We start from the raw sequence: 14108 nt of genomic DNA on the forward strand, positions 1-14108 counted from the left end.
TTGTAAGATTCAAACTGGGCCTGAAAGGGGGAAAGAAAGGTTGATGCATATATAAGTTATCTGAGAGATAGAGGACTGTACAGGGCAAGCGCTTATCAGTTAATAGGTGTAATGCATTACAACCCATTGTGTTTGTTGACACCTTCTGAGATGTGATGATGTGAGTTCAGCGACCACCTACTCAATGGTGGAGTCCCAGTTGTCTAAAATGCTCACTTTGAGGTTGCCTATAGTCACTAGAGTGTCCTGGGAAATTGATTTGGCTGCATCTCAGCATCTGCAATATACAAATTCTGCAGACAATGAAAAAGTAAAAAGACATATATATCTGATGGGGTGAGACAGGGAGTTCCAGCCCTTCCTTGCTCGTGTAATGATTCCAGTCCAATCCAGTCATTGCAGAGGAATGTTTTAACTATCCAGCCTTCAGACAAAACCAAGAAGTGTTAGTCAACATAAAGCTGATGTAATATTGGCCAACAGACATGGTAACTGGCTAGACATTGTGGATCATCTAGTATAACATTCATATATAAGACTTATCAGTGATTTATGATAAACAGTATCATGTAAATATAGCCGCCATATTATTTATTTATTTATTTGATTTCTATAGCAGCCCATCTCAACTAGTGATTCTAGGTGGAAAACATCATACTATGCCATGCAATGAAAAGAAAAGTAACAACTTTCAGTAAGAATCTTTATAACTGTTGCATTATTTATAAACTGCACTCTATTAAAATAAAATAAGAATCTTAGTGGTACCTCTGTTCAGAAGGTAAGACCAGGAAGCAATATGACTACTCTAGATGACATAGAAAAATGCCAAAAATATGCAGAAATATAACCCACCTTACCTTAGATCTCGCCCCCCCACCCAATGAATCAAATTTAGTTCTATCTACAACATTAAATCAGTCGTCACCTCAATACTCCATGTGTTAAACAGTTGAAAATTGTGTGCTGAAATACTGTGTTTAGGATTTCTGGAGGGTGGGATGGACATTGAATCAGGTTTGACTCTTGGTGTCTGACTCGCCAGGTCCCTGCAGTTTTTTGGGCAACATTTTTAGTAGTGGTTCTTCCTAAAGTTGAAGGAGAGTCTTGGGTGATTCTATGCCTAAGGCAGCTTTAGAACTTAGGCCGCCAATTCTACTTCCAAACCTTAACATTAGACCAAACTGTCTCACTCTCTGAGACGTTAGCTAATATCAAATATGATTGATCACTGTCTTTCTACCACATAATCACCCTAATATAATCTTGCTATCACCAGCAGAAGATAAAATGTAGTTTGAATTCATATGATCATGTATGGTAACACTTTTCATTTAGCATTTTCCCTTGGTGCATGGATGTGTGATTATCAGATCTACAATATTTGTATTGTGTAAAACCATTTTTCACTGTTTAATGTATGTTCTATTAAAATATGTGGAGGCTATATAGACTATTCTAGGTTACAGTATTTTGCCCAATTCAATGGAAGCTCTTTCTTTGAATAAACACACCTCTGTACGTTTCAGTGCCATTTAGGGAACAGACTGAAAGGCAGCCATTATACCCTAACTGAACTGAAACTAATTTGCAGTTATTACAATGGTTGTACTTTATTTGCAACACACATGGCTAAAAATAATGTTGGGCATTTTCCATCCCCAGTTATATTGTGCATGGTAAGACGTTTTATCAGGAAGTGGTGGAAGCAGGGAGAGAAGCAACTGGTTTATGCAAGACTGCTCAGTTGTTTCATTTTCAGTAAAACCTTGAATTTTCTTTGTTTTAGCAAAGTCTGATTCAGGTTTGCTGTTTTGCATTTTAAACAGTCTCACAACACAAAGTAGCAAGATTTAATTACAGAAAGTACCCTAAAACAAATCCTTTTTATAATTGTACATAGATTAAATATGTGAGTGGTTTTTATTGTTGCCATGATTATGTGGCTCATCAATTAATGAAATAATTAATTGTAGAGGGAGTGTTACTGTGTAACGAATCATAGCTTTGTATGCATGTGTGAGACACTGTGCTTGCAGATGTCTATTAAAAATTTGTTATGTTCAACATGACTAGGGAAGTGTATTTTGGATACTGACTTTTTTTTAATCTGACAATTTTGATTCTTTAGCCAGAGGTGGCCCTCAAGAAATTTGTAATGGTCACTAGACATCATGGTCAATAGTAAAAAAACACTGAGAGTTGTATGTGGAATATGTGGAGAACCACTCTTGTTTCCTATTTCTTATCTTGAATTCATGGAATAATAGAAACAGTTATTGAAAATCAATACTTTAGGATTAGAGGCAACATATAGATACATTCCACACTGCTGCTTTAATAGCAAATCTCCATTTCAAGGTCATTGAGCAGTGTTGTCTAAAGATATTTCTGCAGTCATGTGGCCCTAATGACATCACAGAGCACTGTTACCTTCCCACCAAAGTAATACCTATTTATCTACCCACATTTGCATGGTTTCGAACTGCTAGGTTGGCAGAAACGAGTGAGGATGGGAACTTACCCTATCATGTGGCGCTCAGGCCAGCTTTCCAGCCAACATGCCCAGTATCTTTACTGCTGAGCCCCCGTGTTGCCCCAATAGAAGCAGGTAATAGCCAAAATCTTTCCATAAAAACGGAAAGTAAATCTTGTTTACACTAATATTTTGAAAAATACAGATGATACCACATTATTAGCTGAATGTAAGGAAAACCTAAGGGCAGATTACGTAAGTGAAATATTAATCAGCATGCTTAATATCAACCAACATTTTAATAAACTACAGTTAATGGCAAAGAAGTGAAATTGGTAAGTAGCTTTATGGTTTTGGTTCAAGAAGAGGTAAAGGAACAATGTCAAATTTCCAGCAGCCATGTCAATAAATCTCTGTTCTGCAGAAACTCAACCCTACATGTTGTAACTAGCTAACAATAAAAACTTTTCAAGATTCAGCTTGAGTAATTTGCTTTATTACAGAGGAAAAAAGTCATGTATGTATGTATGTATGTATGTATGTATGTATGTATGTATGTATGTATGTATGTTATTCAGCTTTGTTCGGGTATTTTCCCATGTCATTATAGTTGTGCTTTTAAAGTTGTAGCAACGTTTCGGCAGAATCTCATCTGCCATCATCAGGCTTCTGTATTGTGTTCATCTGTGAGTCAGACTTTCACAGCCGTTTCTGTTTGAAATTTGGTGCTAGCCTACTGCTGTGCCAGAATGATTTTTTCTTCATCCTGATTGGTTGGGAGTCTTGGTCTGTGTTTATTGGTCTTGGAGTTTGTTGTGTTCTGCTTGATTGGTGTTTCTAATATCTTCTGTCTGTTTTGTAGCTTTTCTTTGGTCTTGATTGGCTGGCAACATTGTGTTTCCTGTATTGGAGGCTTTTAGTGCAGCTTGGCTCTGAATAAACAGACAGCTATCATTTATTAGGAAGCTATCATTTATTAGGAAGCTAGGTTTCATCTGGGTGCCTGGTTGGGGTCTGTTTGAGCTAGAGGTATCAGGGGAGGTCTGTTTGTGCCCAGGTGTTTGCCTGGCTTGTGGTGTGGAGATTTTTTTGTTTGTGAGTGCAGGCTTCCAGATAATTGACAGTCTGGTGGAATCATCTATTCATGCTTTCAGCTCTTTTTTCTATGGCTTCTCTGATAATTCTGTAGCTGGGGTTTTCTATAGTGTGTACTTACATGTACTTACATACATGTAAGTACCCATGAAAAACTTGATAGATAGATAGATAGATAGATAGATAGATAGATAGATAGATAGATAGATAGATATAATTTGCCTACTGCCTATAGTAATCAAGCAATGTATATGTCTGGTTCCAGAATTTAAATGCTAATTTTTTTCTTTCTAAGTGAAAGTGGCTGTTCTTTTTGGCCTGAAGATCACTGGTTTCAACTTTACCAGCTTCAGCCTTTATAGACAGTATGGAAGCAGTGAGATGGGATTATAAGGCAATGATAAACTTAGAAAAGATCATGAAGAATAAGCAAAGCTCAATAATAACCCAGGATGTTTTTCTTTTAGTAGAAATGCTTTAACTATCCAGCCTTCAGAGGAAAAAACAATATATGTGTGGTAATAGATATAGATAAAGTTCTTAGCAGTTGCTCGTCTTGAGGCAATCATCAGCAAGGAGAAAGTCATAATTTTGGTATGGACTAGGAAAAATGTTATGCTTGATAGGTTGAAGAAGGGAGAGTAAGAGGAACAGAATGAATAAAATATATGGATGGAGTCAGGAAAATTACCAGGAAGATCTTGGAAGAGCTGCAGATTGTCACCAGAAGCAGATCAAGGTAGATAACACGTGTACATCGGTGGAATTATTGTAAAAATCCATCAGCATCTGGAAAACCTCAAATTTTGTTCTTGACTTAGTAAGAATGAAGGTGTTTTTTTTCCTTCTAAATTTTGAGTTCCATAAATCATCAAAACAAAGCTAAACAACACCAAAAGATTTCACAAAATAGAGAGAAACTGAGGGGTTCTTGGTGCTCTCTGAGCTTGGTTTTTATCCCCCTTGCAGATGTTTCCTCTCCCAAACTAGGTAACATCATCAGTGTTAATAAGGACTGGAATTTGCTCTCAGTTTATATGGTATTGATTTGTCCAGTCAAGAGTTGATGGGGGTGATCTTCAAGGTTCTTTGGTTGCTCTGTTTACTTCTTGATAGTTGGTATGATGTTAATCTTGGAGGTAATTTATGTTCATCTGGAGCTGATTGCTAGTGGGGAGTGGTTTTGGTTTTTTGGTCCCTGTTTGGCTTGTTAATTATCTCTTTTGCATGGTATGTAGATATTGTTTTGTCTATGTGTCTATTAATGGCTAATTTGTTAGAATGCCAGGCTTCTAGAAATTCCCTAGTATTTTTGGACTTGACTTGGTCTAGGATGGTCACAGTTTCCCAGCTGAAATTATGGTTAAGTCTGTCCATATGTTGTGAAATTAAATATCTACATACTATATGAAAGAAACAATCAACAAGCCAAAAAGGGAACAAAATGACCAGAACACCTCTGCACCAGCATTCAGCACTCAGATAACCATAGATTAATTCCAAGATTAACATCAGACCAATAGTCAAGAAGCAAACAATACCTGAAACAAGGAACTGCCAACTAAGCTAACAGTAAACAGACCAAACGAAGAACCTCTAAGATGACCCCCACCGACACTGACAGGACAAGCCACTAGATAGAATATAAAGAGCAAACCCACTCCTTACTAGCACTGATGATGTTACCTACTTTGCGTAATGAAATGTCTGCAGGAAAACAACCAAGCTCAGAGAGCACCAAGGATATAGCACCAAGGATCCCTCATATCATCACTGACCTACAAATATTCTCCTTTATTGGTAGACAGAGACTGGAGGAATTCTTTGAAGTTTTTGTAGCATTTGCTACTTATAAAAGGTAAAAAAATGTGTGTTTTTCTTTGCAGAAGGTGCAGAAATCTACCATATGCTCAACTTGTACAAAAGCTGTTCAGTGTTTTTATGAATATTCTAGTGTCCCTTCTATTCTCAGCTTGCAGTTTTAATGCTATTAGCTATTTTGAAGTAGTAGCTAATGCATTTGATTCTGCTTTCATATTCCTTTTTATCGTTTGCTCATTGGTTACTGTAAATATAAGAAGGACTAGGGTTTTTAAACTAAGCAGCTTTCCCAGCATAAAGTTATTTTTGTGGTGTCGCAACCTTGGATACAGTACCAGAAATCCTACGTATCATGTCTCTGCATATAAGAAGCAAAGCTGTCTCCGGCACAGAACAATCTACTTAAGAGGAACATCTGTTTAAGGAGGTTGGGTTTGCTACATGTAGTTATTTGATGCTTCAAACCCATATAATTTCCTTTTTTTCAGTAAAGGAAAAGATGGACAGAACAAAGATTTCCTGGTTGTTTTTAAAAGGAAATGAACAGTAAGAAATATATTTCTAATATTCTAAATTTGCCAAATGGTCTTAAAAAAGAGATTTTAGTAAAAGATAACAGAGGCTTGGGTATCACTATATATTAAGTAAAAGCTTTTGGATTTTGATTTCAACAATTTTACTTATTATCTCAACAAAAGCAGAAAAGCTTGTGGTGCTATTTTCCACCTTATCAGAAAAATAGACTAAACCTAAGGATCTCAACTGCAAAAATGACATTTTATAGGATGCTCTGTCCTGCAGTAATATCACAGGGCAAGTCCTTTACATGCCTGCATTGTGACAACATTGCATTATGAAGCTTGCATAGCGATACCATTCTACATGCTCAGCATTTCAGTGTCTTACATGATGGCAAAAAACACACCAACCACACTGGCCTGCTTATTTTCTGCTACTGATTGCCAGTTATTGGCCAAGAGCAGATCAGTTGCTGCTGACCTACTTTTATTAACATCAAAGAATAATTAAATTCTCCTCCTCCTCCTCCTCCTTCCCCTTCCCCTCCCCTTCCCTTCTGTTTGGATGTTTGGAGAAAGTTATGTCAATTGACGACACTGGCTAAAGTGCAGATACTCATGGACTAATGATCATACCTGTAATAAGCCATGATTTGTTGCTGAATAAAACAGATAGCTATGTTGCACAAGATGCTACGGCATGATCATGGTTTACAAGGACAGTAGGTAGAGCCATGTAATAAAATAAGCTGGGCAAGGAAACAATATTTTGGCTTAGTGAAATGTACATATTTTTGCTGTATGAAGTGCAGATATCTTCATTCTAGACTACATTCTGGTGTCCTTTTCTGAATGAACCTTCAAATTCATATTGCTAGTCAAGTGTCATCCTCTCCTTCAGCTGCTGGTTCTACTTGCATTATGACAGACCAAGCAGACTGGAAGCATTATTAGTCATGGGCTCAACTCCGTGGAGGAATTGAATTACTGCCACTCTAGCACATGCACACCAGGACCTTTTCTATTCTGTCATTCCGATTTTTACTGGATGTAGTGATGAATTTCTGGAAGCAACAACTTTTATTTTTGTTGCTACTTTAAAATATAAATCTACTAATATACCTGTTTAAAAATATTTAGAATGGAATAAAAGATTTTGCCATCATTATGCAAATGTTTTCTTTAAAACACTTTTCCTGATATATGCGTATATGTTTGTTTATTACAGTAGTTTATAATATTGCATCGTGGTTATCAATTTAAAACATCCATAATAATCATCATAGCTGCAATTTTTCACATCACTATAAAAACTGCAAAACTGCTTTAAAAATATCTCTGAAGCTCTTTGATCTATTCCTCTCTGCAATATTATTGATTCTTCAGAATAAAGAGTTTGTTATTTCAACAAAGGCTTTGCATCCTTTAGAAAAGCTATCCACCCTTTCCTAGTATTTGGACAATTATCATGGTGCTGCTGCAAGATATGCCAATAAAAAGACGGTATGGAGAAAATCTTACCTACTTTTTGAACTTTGCAAGTCAATAAATTTAATGGGCCTTGGCAAAGATATGTAAGTTGTTGGAATGGATCTGCTTCATTCAAGCAGTGTTCCAGAATGGAATTGCTGATGGCAAATTGTATGATTTAATATAGCTCTGTTGCAGCTTTAAAAAAAACCCAGCTTGACAGAAACTGAATAGCTGCATCCAGGGCAATTTATTTCTCAAATCAATGACAACTTGCATTGTGTGAGATATGTGTAAAATAAATCCTGTCAGACAAGACTGACAATTTAGGCAAACCAATTACAGTTAGTTCTTTGTCTCGTTTAATGTGGAATGCTTCTGGATAGCTAAATTTACTACTCCCAACTGAAAACTAGGCCTTCCTTAAAAACAATGCTTAGAACTGAGAAGATTTATCCCAGTGTCTCTATCTTGGAAATTGCTTCCACACAGATAGATACTAGAATTAAAATCTGATTCTAGAATAACTCTACCAGTGGGAGATATGTCTTAACACCAAGTAGATTTTACGTTAACCTTCTAAACTAAATAGATTGCCAACTATGGCTATTGTACTCAATTTCTGGAAGCCCCTTGATTTTTTAAGACCAGGAGAACCACAGAAACAAGCATTTTTAGGATGAGAATCATAACACAATACATCGTAGATGTCAAAGGTCATCTAGTCCATCCTTGCTTAGTTCAGAATCTATTGAAGTATTTCTAACAGATGGGTATCCAGCCTAAGTTTGAAAACTTCCAGTGAAGGGGAAATGTACCATTTCATGAAGAAGCATATTTCACTGCTTAGTAGCTTTTCCTGTCAGGAAACATCTCCCAGTTATGCATCTAAATTGAACCTATTTTCAATCCACTGGTTTTGGTTTTGTCCCTTTTGTTAAGCCTGGATTCCCCAACAGGTGTTAAGGAAAACAAACTAAACAGAACGTGCAGCGAAGTCAGATAGGAAGACAGGTAAATGTGTGAGATAAGCCTTCTCGTTAACACGCAGTAAAAATACAGATACGCTTGTGCTATCAAAATTATAATTTATTCCATTTAAGAATTATAGCATAGTCATGTAAACAGTCCAGTAGTCATATATCAATTTCAGTCAAGTCTTGTCAGGGATACTCTATTTGCAAAGTCCGTGTTGAATAGCCAATGTCAGTACACTTACAATAAATCAGTCCAATCTTCTCTCCGTTGAGAAATATCAACACACTTCTTCACTCCCCGTTTCAGCAAGAACGCAGTCTTCAATAAGCCAGCCAGTAAGAGCCAGAGAGTGCCTTGCTGCTTATATAGTACTTTTACAGCTGCACCCTTAATTACATTCCTTTAGCTTAAAGTCACATACACTTTATCTGACAAACCATGATTCATCATTTTATTATCTTTACCCAAAACAGTTAGGGTAAAACAATGTTATCCCTAACACCTTTTGGGTGAAAGAGAACTACGCTGTCTCCTGTTTGACAGGCCTTTAGATATCTAGGCTACCTCCTCTACAGACATATTAGTTTTTTGATCCCTTTTTCATAGGGCTTGGTTTTCAATTCTGTTATGGATTATTTTATTTTATTTATTTGATTTGTCAATCGCTTATAAGATAATAGGTATAAATATAAACATAGTTATGAATACATGAAATGGATACATATAAGAAAAATAAAAAGAAACAATAGGATAGGGACGGTAGGCACGTTGGTGAGCTTATGCACGCCCCCTACAGATCTCTTAGGAAAGGGGTGAGGTCAATAGTAGACAGTCTAAGGTTAAAGTTTTTGGGATTTGGGGAATCATATTTATCATTATCATCATCACTATCATCATTTTGGATCATTGCGTATAATCAGCCATATATTCAGAGTGGAGTTGGCATTTTTGCCCATCTATTGAATCCTTCCCACGGACTGGGATAGTAGATGTAAATGTGTTAAAAGTCTTATCGCAGGATGTAAGCTGTATTGACTGATAGTGATTTTGTCAATGCTAAAGTGGCACTCCAAGTATTTTGAGATTGCACCCAAGGCGCCTATTACTATTGGTACCACTTTTGCTTATTTTATCATCATTTTATTTATTATTATTGTTGTTTTTTATCATACAGTCAGCCAGGTATTTAGACTAGATTTGGCATTTTTGTCAAAGGACCTGGGATAAACAGATGTTTGTTGATGTTAAAGATATAATTGCAGGATGTAAGCTGTTGCAAATAAAGCTGCCATTTGGAACCGCTGGTGTTCAAGGGGTGCTCCAGTTGTTTGGGGATTGCACCCAAGGCACATATTTTCATTGGTACTATATTTGCTTTCTTTTGCCATAGACATGGTACTGCTATTTGGTGTTTGCATTTTGTGGTTTTCTCCAGCTCTTTCTCTTTTATTCTGCCATCTCTTTGTACTGTCATATCGATTTTCCAGACTTTTTAATTTTTCTTATTAGTGTTTAGTAGTATGTTTATTGTTCACGTCAAATGCAGCTTGTAGAAAACATAGTATTTGGTGGATTATGGGCTTTTAGGCACAAAATATGCACTACCAAGATGGGAGAGTGGGACTTTTCTGAGGCAGTTGAAATTTCTGTCTTTCACAAAAGCTATTTCTACAAGAGAGTTCAGATTAATTGTCTTCATTATTGTGTTTTTGATGTATTTTTTACTGCCTCAGTACCTGGCGAACAGAATTTAATAGATAAAAAGAGACGCAAACTACTTCACATAATGAATTTTACTAATGGTATACTCCTGAACATCTCATTCAAATGTAACACTTATTGAAATCGTTTTCAAGCCTGAGTAAAAGTGAGTAAAACATTTTATGATTATGAAATGTTGATTTTGTTAAGACAACTTAATACGGGTTACAGGTCTAACCAGTTTAGTATCTACTTTGTCCTTTTTAATAATCCCTGAGGGAAAATCATCAATAATGTAAATTTTTCAAGATACTCTTATCAATTATTTTCATTTGTTCCTTAGATACTCCTTCCACTCTCCTCCCTTCATTTCCCCCTCTCCACACTCAAAACATGTCAAATGAGTTGCTACTGGGCAAAGTCTATTTAAAATTTGGCAGGCCAAATTTGGATGCGAAGTTGACAAAGATGCAGGATCCAAAGCAGCTTTGCTTATTTTGATGCAAATACTCTGTACCAATTTCTCCGATGTTGTATATAGTAATAATGACCTACAAGCAACTGCCTTATGTGGTGAAATTACTGAACTGATCATGTTTTGTATGTGTGCCTAGCCTTTTATTTTTCTTTCAGAAGGGAGAGAACTAGCTGTGAGTCTGTTATAATTGTCTCCTCAGAATACTTGGAAGCACATCAAAGTGCCTGAGGAATGAATTAAAAATAGATCTTCAAAATTTCTATTTCAATTAATGGCCCACCTGTCGAGAGAAATAAACTCAAACCAACTATGGTCATTAAAACTCAAGTGTAGCTCTCTGCTCAGAAAGAAAGAAAACGGAGTAGCATTAAAAGGGTAAAGTACTGCCTTAGTGCTATTACTATTAGCTACTCAATTGTTGGATTTCTTGTTTGTTGACATTGAAGAGTTGGCTGTCATCTAGCAACGGCAGGAAGCAACTCTCTTTGAAGCCATACTAAAGATTAATTTTTTATTATTACAGAATGATAAATAGCAGACCACTGAAAGCAGGCAAGTGAACACAAGGATATGATCTATTGAGCAATAATGAATAATGGAGTTGACTTTTAGATTCTCCGAGGATCTGTTCATCTCCCTAATCAACTATGTAATCAGAGTCGCCTTGAAGCAAGATGGGCCACAAACCAATCTAATAAATAAATTTTAAAAATTATTATTTGCATGATTCTATATAACTAAAATGCAAGAAGGCTTCCAGATGATGCTGAAAAGTCACACCTGTATTAAGTGAATAAAAATTTGAAACTGCATATTGATTCTTGGCATCAAGATCGACAGCTGAACCCAAGGAAAAGACATTTGCCAGGAGATCCAGCCCAGACAGTTGAAATATAGGGGACTAATTGCTGGCTTTCAGCTATGCCAACTTCCCAACCCAATGGTTTCAACATTTGTTAGACTAAAACTCCATCATCCTCGGTAGGCTTGGAGATTATGCTTTGGGGGGGGATAATGGAAGTTGTAACTCAATAAATGAGAAGGTATAGTACTGGCATTAGCTGATCCAGACTATGCTTTCTTTCCTATGGTGGCAAAATTTTAACAGTGATACTAAGCTGAGATTTGGTCTTTATAAAAGGCTAAGGCATTCTGATGTACCTTTGATGCTATCTGATTTTTATCTCAGTTAGTGTCCCCCTTAATTTTATTTACTTATTTATTGATTTATTTCTTTGGAACACAAGACAGATTTTGATGATGAAAAGGTACTAACTTCCTTTTAAAATCAACACTTGTCTATTTAATTTGTAAATTGTTATTGAAAATAGATATTGTTTTCTAACAAGAAAAATATTCAAATATTCTGGTCAGAGTCATCAAAAGAAAATGTGTCATGCATTAAAACAAGAAATAAACTGAGAGACAGGGACAGATATCATTTTTTCTCAATGTGTATATGTTAGGGTTGAGGAGTGCTTCATATTCAATTTCCAAAACAGGTTTAAAGTTCATAAGAAAGCACATGTAGAATCTTCATGCAATTCTTTAAAGCAACAGTACCTTTTAAATAAAACATTTATGCAATCCCAGCAGGAAACAAAGCAGCTGCTTTAAAGAATAGCAGGTGATAGGTTTATACTTCCTCATACTTTGAAACATCTTTCTGCAACTGAATTTGAACTACCATGTACACAAGAATGTTTGTGAGTGTGCATCTATGTTTTTTTTCCAAAAAAAGAACCCAGTCTGCATGGCAGTATCTGTACTAAATATTCTGAAAATAAAACATTACCATAGTGACAGATCTGGTATATTCAGAATGCCAGAAGCATTTCAGCTAGATACCTGAAAATTAGGTCAGTAGTTTTATATTTGAAAAGAAGTGTTTTAGTTTTAGTTTATAGCCTGAATATGGTCCACCAACATCTCTGAAGTGGAAACGCAGAGTAGAAGTCTTGCCCTGAAGTGTCCTTTCCTAGAAAGTGAAATCCCCCAAGCATTACTATTAAAGGCAACCTCTCTAACACATTCTTTGGCTCAGTATTTGTAAACAGCAATGTATCATGCCCAGTATTTCCTAGTCGAACCACAGACAACTACAGTGATCTAATACATATCGATTTTATAAAAGACAATGTTGAAAAAGCACTACGCAATCTAAAACCATCTCTATCTATTGGACTGGACAGAATATGTGCCTACTTCTTAAAAAAGCTACCCACTGCCATAACCGAACCTCTAAGCATAATCTTTGAAAAATCTTTCAGGACCAGCTCCTTGCCAAAACTATGGTCACAAGCCACGGTCATCCCCATCTTCAAAAAGGGAGACCCCAGCCTAGTTGAAAATTACAGACCAATCTATTTATGCTGCATCACCTTTAAAGTCATGGAATCAATTATTAACCAATCCATCATCCTGCACTTGGAAACAAACAATCTACTCTCTAATAAACAATTTGGTTTTAGGAAAAAACTATCATGTAATCTGCAACTCTTACACTGCAAAAACATATGGACTACACAACTCGATCAGGGCAAAGCAATAGACACAATCTACATAGTCTTCTGTAAAGCCTTTGATTCAGTGGTACACAACAAACTACTCCTAAAACTAAAATCTTACGGTATCTCTGGATACCTGCATAACTGGATAGAAGCATTCCTGTCAAACAGGCAACAAATGGTCAAAATTGGGAATGTCCTATCAAATTCTGTACCTGTCAATAGTGGTGTCCCCCAAGGCAGTGTTCTAGGACCATCTCTCTTCATACTCTAATAAATGACCTCTGTGATCATATCAAGAGCAACTGCAGTCTCTTCGCTGATGATGTAAAGCTATTCAATACCACAGACAATACTGCTACCCTTCAAAAAGACCTTGATTATGTATCAGAATGGTCAAGCAAATGGCAACTTCAAATCTCAACAAATAAATGCTCTGTCCTACATATTGGCAAAAAAATAATAATCAGAAAATAAAATACAGGCTGAATAGCTGAATGGTTGATGATCCAAGCTTTGTAAAGGACCTTGGAATACTCATCTCTAATTACCTAAGTGCTAGAGCCCACTGTAACCACATAGCCAAAAAGGCATTAAGAGTTGTTAACCTAATCTTACGTAGCTTTTTCTCTGATAATATTACACTAATAACTAGAGCATACAAAACATTTGCTAGACCAATACTTGAATACAGCTCATCAGTCTGGAACCTACATTACGTATCTGATATTAACACAGTTGAGAAAGTCCAGAAATATTTCACAAGAAGAATTCTCCACTCCTCTACTCGTAGCAGAATACCTTATGCCACCAGACTTGAAATTCCAGACCTAGAAAACCTAGAACTACACTGCCTTCAGTCCAATCTAAGTATAGTATATAAAATCATACATTGCAATGTCCTACCTGTCAATGAATACTTCAGCTGCAACCATAACAACACTAGAGCAAACAATAGATACAAACTCAAGGTTAATCGCACCAAACTTGATTGCAGGAAATATGACTTCAGCAACAGAGTGGTCAATGTCTGGAATACTCTACCTGACTCTGTGGTTTCTTCC

The sequence above is a fragment of the Notechis scutatus genome, chromosome 3 (assembly GCF_049901735.1).
Source record: "Notechis scutatus isolate UNSWTSFEM ecotype Mainland chromosome 3, rNotScu1.2, whole genome shotgun sequence".
Taxonomy (NCBI): Eukaryota; Metazoa; Chordata; class Lepidosauria; order Squamata; family Elapidae; genus Notechis; species Notechis scutatus.